Below are 11,960 nucleotides of genomic sequence, written 5' to 3'. Positions count from 1 at the left end.
TTTTATATCTTCTAAGTCCCCTCCACCACTTCCCTATCTTGACTTAACTTCACATGACGAGTTCATGAAAGATAATTCCTCATCTATCAAAATTGATTTTTTTGTGTCGCTTGAAAGTCAAGTCATCGTTTTGTAACCATACACGGAATGTCTTCAGTTAATCTTCCTTCTGGGAGTAAGGGGCATATTTCAAAGCCCCCGCCTGACTTCTTTGTAACTCAAGAAATTACATCATGATTGTACATCATATCAAGCAATCTGATGTCTGGCTTGTAATCATTGATCGTGGTACAATAAACATAATTGTACAGAACCTACTGAGTTAGTTTCAACCTTTCGACATCTTGAAGCATATCAAGTATGATAAACAGTGTGTTTAGGTGAACTGTCTCAGTCTTGTAAATCAAAAGAAAGAACGGGGCTAATGTGCACGTCCTGTTATGAATATCAACGTAGCATAAAGACTGTAAGTGTTTATCAAGCTTATAAGTCCGTCTCACGCCCTGCATCATTTTGTATTCCTGGCACACTCATTGTTTACTTATGTTTCCAATGATTTCTTCAAGATATTTTCTTCAATTTTTGTAAAAAATACACGTTGATAAGTGGTTCAACTACATATTTGACCTCATTATTTTTGATTTAAGTTATATTTCCTAAAACTAAAAACAGTGAGGCATATTTGTTGCCATAATTTTCTTAACTTGACAGCCTAGCGTGGTGCAGTGGTTAGAACGTTCGCTCTTGAGTCGCAGAGTTCAGTATTGATCTTCACGTCGCAGGCTCGAATCCCGCTGTGGAACCTGGAGTCCAGTCCTTCGGATGAGACCGTTTAAACCCAAGAACTTGTTACGCAGTAGGGTTTAGCACGAAAAAATTTCTTCGCTGCTTTATGGCCTTGAGTGTCCTGTAGAAGTGTAAATTTGCAAGCTATCCACGCAAAAACTATTTCCTCTCAATGACAGAAAAAAATTCAGAAGTCCATTTAAACAAACAAATTAAGAGCAGAGTCAGGCTATATATATCTTAAAAATCAGAAATACAATCAGATACCATTGAGGTGAAACTTTCTCCCTGGACTGGTAATATCCACCGTGTACCCCTTGTCATGATCAGATAAACAGAAAATCCGTAGACTATTCCGTGTGGACTTATGGTCTTACAATATGCATGAAAGACTTCAAACAACAATGATTGATTGATTGAGTTTCACTCATATGGAGACACCACCACTTGCTGGTGGAGAGCTGCAAATTTAGTCCTATACTCGGCACTCAGGGCCATTCAGCAGGGAGGGATCTTTTTCGTGCCAGCACCTACTGCGACACGGGACCTCGGTTTATACGGTCTCATCCGAAATACCAGTCTTCACGTCCCACAGTCGGATTCGAACCCGCGACGTAAGAATTGACTCCTTACTTTGCGACTCTAGAGCAGACGCTCTAACCACTGCACCACGGACAAACAATAATAGACTTAACGACAAATTGTATGTGCAATCTAGCCCATTGTATTAACAATGGAATTTGTCAAATAATAAGTTTCATTGGAGATTATTGATATCTCTTTATCATCAAATTTGTTGTCAATATCCTGTCTCATTTTTGAAATTGTGCAAACATATGCAGAAGACACTATTGTGTGCTTAAATAACTGGGAGACGATAAGTCCACATTGTAGTTATCATTTCCTAGACAATACAGTGTATTTTCTAAATTTTAAACATTTTTATTTTTTGGCATTTTGCTTATATGTACAATTTCATTGCAATACAACCAGCTGGACTTCAGTGAACATAAGGGGGAGCTTCTGTTATCCTGGACCCAGACTATAAATGCATATTTAGTTACTTCTGTGAATAGAGTAATGTCATACACAAATCAAACTCATTTAATCAACTAAAGGAGACCTATGCTTAATGTACAATGAATATTCGAAAGTGTATGAGACACCGTGACAAATAAAATTCACGGCGGACAGCTTGACAGAAATCTGGACTTCATTACCCAAAAGTTCCATAAAATATTGATGATTGTTTCGTTTTTCACGGACTCATGAAGACATTTGTGGAAGGGCAGTTCGTGTCTGAGTACCGTAAAGAGAAATCGTCCCAAAGGATTTAAATATTTGTCGAATTACTTCTGTTCTCTCTGTAATGATAAATAATTCATCAAATCCACTATAATTGTTTACACGATGAACAACAATGATAAACACTCAATGCCTTTTATTATCTGACATCATCAAATGTCTTGGGTGTCGTTATAGATAAAGATTTATAATTAAAATTAAGACGCATAAATATTTTTGAGAAGAAAGTAGTAATGAACAGAATAGAGAAATGAGTGGGTAGTGAAATAAGTGATGTTTGTTTGTTTTTTTATTTGTTTGTTGTTAAATGTCCCTCTCAAGATATTTCACCCATATGCCTGTATGGAGAAGTCAAAAAGCAAAGAAAAAAGGTTATATAAACAGTTAGTTATAAAACAGTTCATATAAACATTTCTTCCTTTTCGGTCATAAAAATGCACCCAAGTTTCTTCTTTCACCATCCAACTGATGAAATGTTTTCTGTTTTAGCAACATCTATCAATAGAAGTATTCTTACAGATTTCAATCAAACAATTTGACTGTGATCTTTTTTATACTCGTTTACTATGAATTTTTGAATCCATTTATCAACTTTACTGTGTTGAAGACTAGTCTTTCTAAATGTCAAATTGGTATCTTTATCTTCTTGGCAGAGGTCAATTTTAAAACAGATTTGAACTCAGTATTAATGTCGATTTCTTTACAAGAATGATGTGTTTTCTGTGGTAAGGAGACGTTCCTTAACTGAAGTTGTATTTAAAAAAAATAAAAAGCAGTTATTTTGAAACACTACCTTGTCGGTAGAAGACTACACTAGACACTTATGACCTCTGCGCAGTAAGAATTTCTTTTCACGTCGGCACCTTTTGCTACATGGGACTCGGGTTATACATTTTTATCCTCTTTCCGCAGTGGGATTTGTCCGGCGACGTAAGAATAAATTATTTTCTCGTCGACTCTAAAGCAAAGACTCTTACAACTGTGCCTAGCGATTCTGCATTTAATATTTTAACTTTATTTTGCATTAAGCATTGAATTAGCTTCGTACACTTATTCATCCTTCCATTTATAAATCTATGTTAATGCACACATAGAAACATCAATTTAATTACATAATATAGTGTGTGTCTTTTAACAACAAAATATTATGTATTTTGACAAATAGTTGCACAAAAAAGAATCCAAAGGCCTAATACTGAGATCTGAGTAACTCAGTTGACGGTTATATTAGATCTTTATGAATGGAAAGAGTGGACAGAGGTAAAATTGCCTATTAGCGTCTAGAAATGATTTGCGTATTACATTCCTGTTGACATGTACGAGAAATCCCAAATGGAAGCAATATCTACATCAATGTCATTAAAAACCAGGATGGATTGATGCTAAGGATTGATTTACGTTAAATAAAGAAGGAATTGGTTATCAAGAATTTAGCTTCATGCAGTATTTTGTTTGTATTTCTACTTTTCTTTGCAGTGAACAACTGAAATGTCACCATTATACAGTTGTCCACTATGCGATTCTCTTTTTTTATATAGTCGTGGAGAAAAACAAACAATGAATCGAATTTATTTTGTCATAGATTTATTGATATCGGGCAAAAAATAAACTCTTTCATAAAATTGAAAAAAGCATGAGTCAAATATTGTTGTGATTTACAGCTTGTGGTAGAGATAGATAAATTTCCATTTGTTTTTCATTAAAGAGGAGAAAAAAGCATAGAGTCAAGTTCAGTATTACTTAAAACTTTTATTCTCTTTTTCACTTCAGTTACTGGAAAGCAAATGTAAGTACAGTTTATTTTGACATATAGAGTGTTAACGTTATGTTTCACGCTTCTCCATTGGGCCATTCCAAGTTTTTTCTATGTTTAGCGTCCGCGTGTGCCACCCCATATAAGAAAAAACACACAACATCAGGAGTCCTGAAATTGATTAATTTAATCGAATTTTTTTAATTTTGTCAATTTCTTCAAATAATTCTATACATTAAGTTATATTGGGTGTATTTTAAGCATTCAATCCCTTGTTTTTGCTTAAGAATAGATATTTCTTGTATTAAAGCAGTTTAGTTAGATCAAATCATTTGAAGGGCGTCATTTTTAATCACTTTTAAGCCTGTGTTTTATGTATTGGCTTGTGTGTTTTTTGCGAATAGGTAGGTAGGTTTTTGAAAGATGGGTGGACGCTAAACAGAGAAAAAACATGGAATGGCCTTGCAGTGAAAAAATCTCGAGAGGGACGTTAAACAATATACAATCCATCAATCATATTTTCTCCTTTCCCTCAAATTTGAAGGTAAACAAGGCATAAATCAGAATGCCATATAATATTCCTATCAATTCAATGTTATATTGGAAATACAATCACGTTCTTTGATGTTTGATTTATTAATTATGGATTGGTATTAAACATACATTCTTCCTATGGGAGGAGGTATTGTTGAAATGATACAATCCCGGCTAAAATTAATATCAGGAATCCATTTATTAATCACTTAAGAGACACGTGGGTCCAGTTGACAAACATGGAATTTTCATACTTTTGACAAGCATCCCATTGTAATCTGAGTCACCAGAAGACACATTGGTGTTATTGCATTTTAAAAGTAAATAATTGTAAAGTTTGGTATGTTTTAACATAATAAAAACTTATCCCTCTAACACATATTTGGGGACCAAAACAAAAAGTAATATAGACATTGTTAATAAATAGTATCCTTATAAGTACTTACCTGTCGAAAAGACTAACATAGAAGCTATTATAAGAGAAAAAATCCCTTTTCTCTGTCATTTTGACAAAAACTTTCTGTAAAACTGCTAAATCAGAAAATTTCATGCGCAAAACGGATTTTGTCCATTTATCTGATATATTTACACGACACTGTCAAGTAAGAAGCTTTGTGTGGGTAAATTTGTCTGAAATCCTTGTTTTCGACAATCTTTAGCATATTAAGATGATAAAAAGGTGAAAAAATGCTAAAAGTGCAATATTTTAGGTTCACTTTATTTTTTCTAATGTATACGTACTTGATATAAAAACAAAGGGTGACCTTAAAGATAATTTATATTTGATCCAACCTCCAATGTTTTTAAAGCCCGTGTTTGCTCTGCTACTATTTTGCATTGTTTTATGGATTTTCGATCTTGAATACTGTTCGTTATCTCCATATGTTTCATTGTATCAGATTTATTAGGTTCAATTTTCGTATTCAAAATTACTAGTTTATTTATTGACACAGTACGAGGGTCATTCAAAAAGTTCGTAGACTTTTGTCCTAACTTTTTTATTTAACGTTATATTATATCGCATTTTATGTATCAATATTGAAAGTGGTTTTCATCAAGTTCCTATGTTTTTTTATGCTAATACTCTTTTCCATACTAGTATAACAAGAAAAGATGAGCTGGCTAAAAATTACATCCTGTCCTATATGAGATTGCATCATTTCTTCATCGAAAAATTTTAGCAAAAGGGGTACATTTTTGTAGAATACTTCAACATATTATTATCTTCATGGGGCTGTTTCACTAAATGCTTCACATACTTCCATGTACTTTAAGTCTCAGATTAAATCATTGACACAGATTGCTGAAAGCCTATATTTAATTTGATTGAAAAAGTAATTTTGTACGTCTCTTGACAGTATTTAATCATCACGTAGAATAGTAGAATACGCAAGGTACTGACACAATGTTCTTTGATCTGTGTGTGATGATTCTTTTTTTTAATTTCTGGGTAGTACCCTTTTAACACTTAAATGCCAAGCAGTCGTTGTGGTTTCATTCTCCCCAGTTATTATATGACTGGTTATTTTTCAATTATGGATAGAACAGTCCTGAGGCTTGTATTGTTTTTGTGACACCCAGTCGTTAAACATTACGCTTGCAATGCGTCAAGACGGCCACTTAGGGAGACCGTCTGAGTGTAAATTCTATTCACGAGAGGTTTGGTCTGCTTAAACAAATAGAAAGTACTATTTTTGGGGGTCATTTTTTCCCTTTCAAATAAAAAAAAATGAATTTGAAAAGTGTCTTATATTATTTTTTGTAAGTATTTTTTTGTTTGATTAATTATTTTTGGAATTGAAATTCGAAAGAAAAATAATTAATTAAACACTTGTTTTGTAAATCCTAGAATATTTATACTATTCTTATGTAGAGAAAGGTACAATAGGACATTGTAATATCTTATCTAAATAAAAGTTGTGTTAAACACAAACTTGGACACAGATGCTTGTAAGTTTTATTTGTATTGACTTTAAAACCTGAGGATTTCGTAATAATGTCACTGCCTGCACGCACGCATCTTCATCTGATGATTAAAATTTGTTTAGGCTTAGCATGACATTAGTTTTGGCATTATCTTTTTGTAGTCACGTGACTGTCATCATCTGTCAATATTTTTTAAAGAAATCTTTTTCAAAACAGCACTCTGTACGAGTAACAATTGCTGTGATGAAATTAATGCTTTTGTTGACAAATACCCTGCATACAAGTGTGCAATATCACAGAAATGGTTTATTCAGTTAATAGTTATACGTGATCTTAATTGGCTCAATCTTTAGATTTTAGCTTAATCCTTATGAATGATTCTTTTAAATTTGAAGAAATCAGAAAGAGAATATTCTATGAATAAATTGAAGCATATGCTCCCTGTCAAATTTTTTTTCTGCAATCCCTATCTTCACCGGAAATCTGAGTCGTTTGTATACTTGAGTATTTCATTGGATGATTTAAAAGGATTTCATACAGAATATATTTCAAAACGAAAGGAAAATGTACTTTTCAAAATACCTTTAACATATTTTAGATAGCAGTATGTGTGTGGGATGACAAATATTATCTGAGATGTCTGTGGTCTATGTTTGATCCTGACAAAATTGATAAGAATAGCTGCAGCCCGTGTGAGGTTTCGAGATTACATCATTGCTGGAATGACGGAATCTTCACTTATCTAATGTCACATTCATGTACTTATATTTTTTGGAATAAACATTGCTGTCACAAGACTATCATTACTATGATATAGGGTGATTATGTCATGTTTGTGTAATGTTTTTGATTATTTATATTCTCTCTTTGATCCTAAAAATGATCGTGGAATTCTTTTAGAGTGTTTTCAATAGCTATAGTTTTGGTCTATAGCCTCAAAATACACATCGAATTTACTTAACGATACCCATTTTTGTTCTATTTATATTTATTTTCAATCGCATCTTCTTGTAATTTGAGTACATGTACTTCTTTTAGATTCTACTAATTGAGTTTATATATTAGTCTGTATTTTAAAGGGAAAATAATTTCAGAGCTGGAACAATAGAATGAGTGAGGCTAGCTGCAGACACATAATCAAGTTAAAGGAAAATCTGAATATAATAATAAGATGCAACGTATAAAAACTGTAAATGAAGATATACAAGTGGGTGGAATGCATATGCACTGAATTGGATAATTGAGGTTTTTTTTCTTCAAATCGTCGACCCTAGAGGTAGTTTGTTCCATAATATGGATAACATTTTACAATGGATTACGAAAAAAAATCTCTAAAACTATCAGTGTCAATAAAAGCCACAAGCTAGCAAGGCCATGGTTAGTTTTATTGATATGCAGTTAAGCATTTTATATTGTTCAAATAATTGCCTCTGGGGTAGGTGGGAAAGAACAGAGGAAGATATTTTCAGAATGGAATTTGAAGTAGAGCAAAAAATTTTATATATTCAATATCATCGGGTTTTTCCTTTATAAGAACTAGAATGATATTGCAAAAGAATGAAAGATTATTAAATATTTTACCTAAACTCTAACTAGTTAATATCATAAGATACTGACTATTGATGAATAGTGCCAACTAACTACAAAAACCTATAACAAACGAAACTTTCAACTTTTCAATATTTTCAGCATGTGATAACACCCCATTATCATCTGCATATGATGATACGTCTCCCAACTTATTTCTTTTTTTAAACTTTTTTTTTCAAAATCTTTCTTTACTCTTCACTAAGATATAAACAGTAGTGAAGGAGAAACTTCAAGAGTACTGTGCAACATATATTCAAAAAGTGATATAAATCAGACGTAGATGCTTAAAAATTCCAAGGAACTTTTGGACAATTTGAAATCACATGATTTTACCTATGTTGTTTTTGGAGACCAGGTCTTCCAACAATTTATTTGAATTCTCATGGGTACCAATTGCGTCCCGTTATAAGCAGATCTATTTCTGTATTCATATGAAGCAGAATTTGTGCAAAATCTTATGCGCGAAAAGAAGAAAACACTGCTGTGGCCTTCAACTCGACATTTAGATATATCGACGACGTACTGTCAATTAACAATGGTAATTTCAATTCTTATGTCGATACGATATAGCCTGGTGAGCTTGAGATAAAAGATACTACAGAGTATGAAACATCTGTTTTATATTTGGATATTTTACTTGAAAAAGACATTAATGGTAATCTAACAACCAAGCTCTATGATAAACGTGATGACTTTAACTTAACTATCGTCAACTTCCCTTACTTATGCAGCAATACACCTTCAACACCTGCATACGGAGTTTATATATCTCAGTTGATTCGATATGCAAGAACATGCTCTACTTTCTATGAAAACTTTCTAAAACGAGGTAAATTATTGACAAGATGATGAAACAAGAATTTCTTCAGTCTCGTTTAAAGTCATCATTTTGTAAGTTCTGTGGCGATACAGTGACCTTCAGCAAAACAATTTATCATTGAGTCAAATGCTGACTGACATTTTTCATACTAATTGTTAGTCCATTATCTATACACTGCATTGACGACGGATTTTTCCGTTATTTGCCGATCATGTCAAGGAGCGTGTGTGACCGGACGGCAGGGGATGCTTGCTCCATGGCACCTGTTCCCACCTCTGATGTTTTGGAGGTCCGTGTTTGCTCTGCTCCTATTTTGTATTGTTTAATGGACTTTTGATCTTGAATACTGTTCCTTACCTTCATATTTTTCATTAATCTATACTCAAAAACATGAATTGAGTGCGATCAGATAAGTTCATGTTACAGGAATCTCAACAACCCAATCAATTTTGAGGTAGCATTTAATAAATTCTATGATCATTATAATGACCTTGGTAACAAATGTAACCTATCATAAGGCTTTTTAAAAAGCAGGCTTGTTTCCTACCAATTGCTAGGAATGTTTTAATACTGAATTTGACTACGGAATATTCCATCTACCAAATCAATATATACGGGTCATAGCGGTCGACAGGAGACGCTTTCTCCCTCTAGGCACTGGATCCCACCTCTGAAATTTCCAGGTCTCTGTGTTTATTGCTTCTTTACAGATTTCTATTGTGTAAAAAAAATACTGTAGATTATCTACGCCCTCTTAAAAGGAGAAAACATAATAGATTATAGAATTAGCAGCATACACGTCTTCATATTGCAATGAGATCATACTCTTAATTCTATTCTGCTTATTTTTTCCATAAATTTTATATCGGTTTGGGTGATTTCATACTAATGAGCATTTTTTTATAATCAGATATCTTTTCATTATCAGTATTTTGTTGTTCTAAATAATATATGAATATATTATATTGACACAATTATTGAAACATTTCTTATGCATAGAAAATATAAAAATGTAAAATTGGAGCTTTAAGTCATTATCCTAATAATAGCCTAAGGTTTTCTTCTTCATTCTGTCATGATAATCAGAATATGATTTACTTCCGAGTATTTAACGGTAACACCGCGTGGTAACAGAATAACTTTCCCAATGAACCTAATCAATTTCTGTTCTCAAGGGTCATTGGCCGGAATAAAAGTAAGTGATTTTCTCATCAAGACCTTTTTTAGTCCATGCCACAATTTCCCTCCAAATGACAGAAAGGAATTCAGAGTTCTGATGATCGAATCTGCTGTGACAAATCTATGGCGAAGAAATCGTGAATATCCCTCTAGTCATACTGAAACCTACCAATGCACAGACTAAAATGTATTTATCGAAAATAGAAAGAAAAAGACTGGTTTATTTCGTTACCTTAATCTGTATGATTTAAATTGTCCGTACTTTTTTAAATGTAGGATATGCCACAGAAAATTGTCAAATACTTAGCTTCTTGTAGATATTAAAGAATTAGTTCTTTTTAGTTTTGTTTTTGTGTATATTTAATTACATTGGAATACCTTAGAATTTTGAATATTATAAGGCTAATACTAGTAATTAAAATTAATATTATTAACTTATTAACTTGTATGACTTAATTTTGTTTTGTGTTGAAATAAATCCTTTACCAACATTATTTTATTTAATACAACAAGATTTTCAACAATTTATAACTTTTTGTAAACATATGATATGTTTGTAAATAGATGTTCTACTCATGAAAAACAATCTCATTTTTTTCTTACAATGTATTTATTCTGGGATATTTTCTTGAATTTAATCTTGCTTACATTGGGAAAAATTATAGGTTAGCGAAACTGTCGGTTGGTAAAACACGAGTTGTTTTTCTTTCTACTTCAATATCAGAGTTCATTCTCAAAGGTTTTATTCAAGTTGTCCTTTTCTTTCCTAAAAAGAGCAGGAAAATGCTATTTTAAACATGTTAACATATTTTCTATTTTCAAATGGAGCTAAATGTACTTTGATTTAAGATTTGAATTTTATTTAAATTATATGTGCTTGTTACATCGTCGTTGTAGTTGTCCTAGTATTATTAGGGGTTCTTTTAATGAATGAAATGCAGTGTAAGAATTATCAGATTGAAATAAAGTGCTAATTTTGCTAGATATTCTCATAAATCTGAGATATTAAATATATAAGTTTCAATATTAAAAACTAGATAGAAAGACTTTTTTTCTTAGAATTTCATGAATGATGACCTTAATTTTTTTTTTTCTAACTTCAAAGCAAAACTTCAGGCTCTGACAACCAGAAGTGGTGCAAATCACGTGAATTCTCAGAAACTTTAATGAACTTTTTAAATGCTTTTATTTTCAAAAATCCAACCTTTAAAAAAAAAAAAACAACACTGGGTTATTCTAACTTTTATAAATTAAACAGTTATAACTTTTATTTTTATGTCGGCTCGATATATTCCAATGAAATTAATTGAAAAGACACCACAGAGCCTGCTACATCTGTTTCATGTTTGGATAGAGTATAGAGTACTGACTATAAGTAAGTAAGTAAGTAAGTAATTTATTATACAATTACATTCTTTTGTCAACAGACTGTATAAAATAACAATAAACACCCGTGCATATGCCACTTTAAACACAAAATAGAAATACAATATACAAAGAAAATAAAGAGCACAAAATAACAAAAAAGTGAAACATAATTGTGATATGTTTAAATATTTTTAAATGCTTTTATTTTATTGGTAAATGATAATTTTTTTTATTTTCTATACATAAAGGACTGTCTTCGCATAAATGAAAAATACAAATACTTTGCTACCTGAATTTATACATAAAATATACATCAAAATTTAAAAAGTTTTGATCGATATTCAGAGTATAAAGGACAGTGCAAAAAAATGAATTTCGTCTTCTACATTGTTTCTAATGCAAAGTGTACAAATTCTCGCTGTTTCTATTCGTAAAAGTAAAATGCCACTTCTAAATTGTGCTAAAATTGAACGTAAATATTTGGGCATATCAAAAATAATTTTCTCTACCAAACGTTGTTTTAAAATTAACATAGTTTTATATATTAAACAATAATTGTGTATTTTTAACTTTTTATTTTTATAAGCTTTGCCTCGAAATAGTCATCCAACCCTAGTTGGTGTATATATATTGCACCAATTATTTTTACACTTATTGAAATTAAAAACAATTCTTGACAATTGCCAAAGGATAAAACTC

This window comes from Saccostrea cucullata, unplaced genomic scaffold (assembly GCF_032062105.1).
Source record: "Saccostrea cucullata isolate Sc308-1 unplaced genomic scaffold, CSIRO_AGI_Scuc_v1 ctg203, whole genome shotgun sequence".
Lineage (NCBI taxonomy): Eukaryota > Metazoa > Mollusca > Bivalvia > Ostreida > Ostreidae > Saccostrea > Saccostrea cuccullata.
This window is presented reverse-complemented; position numbering follows the sequence as displayed.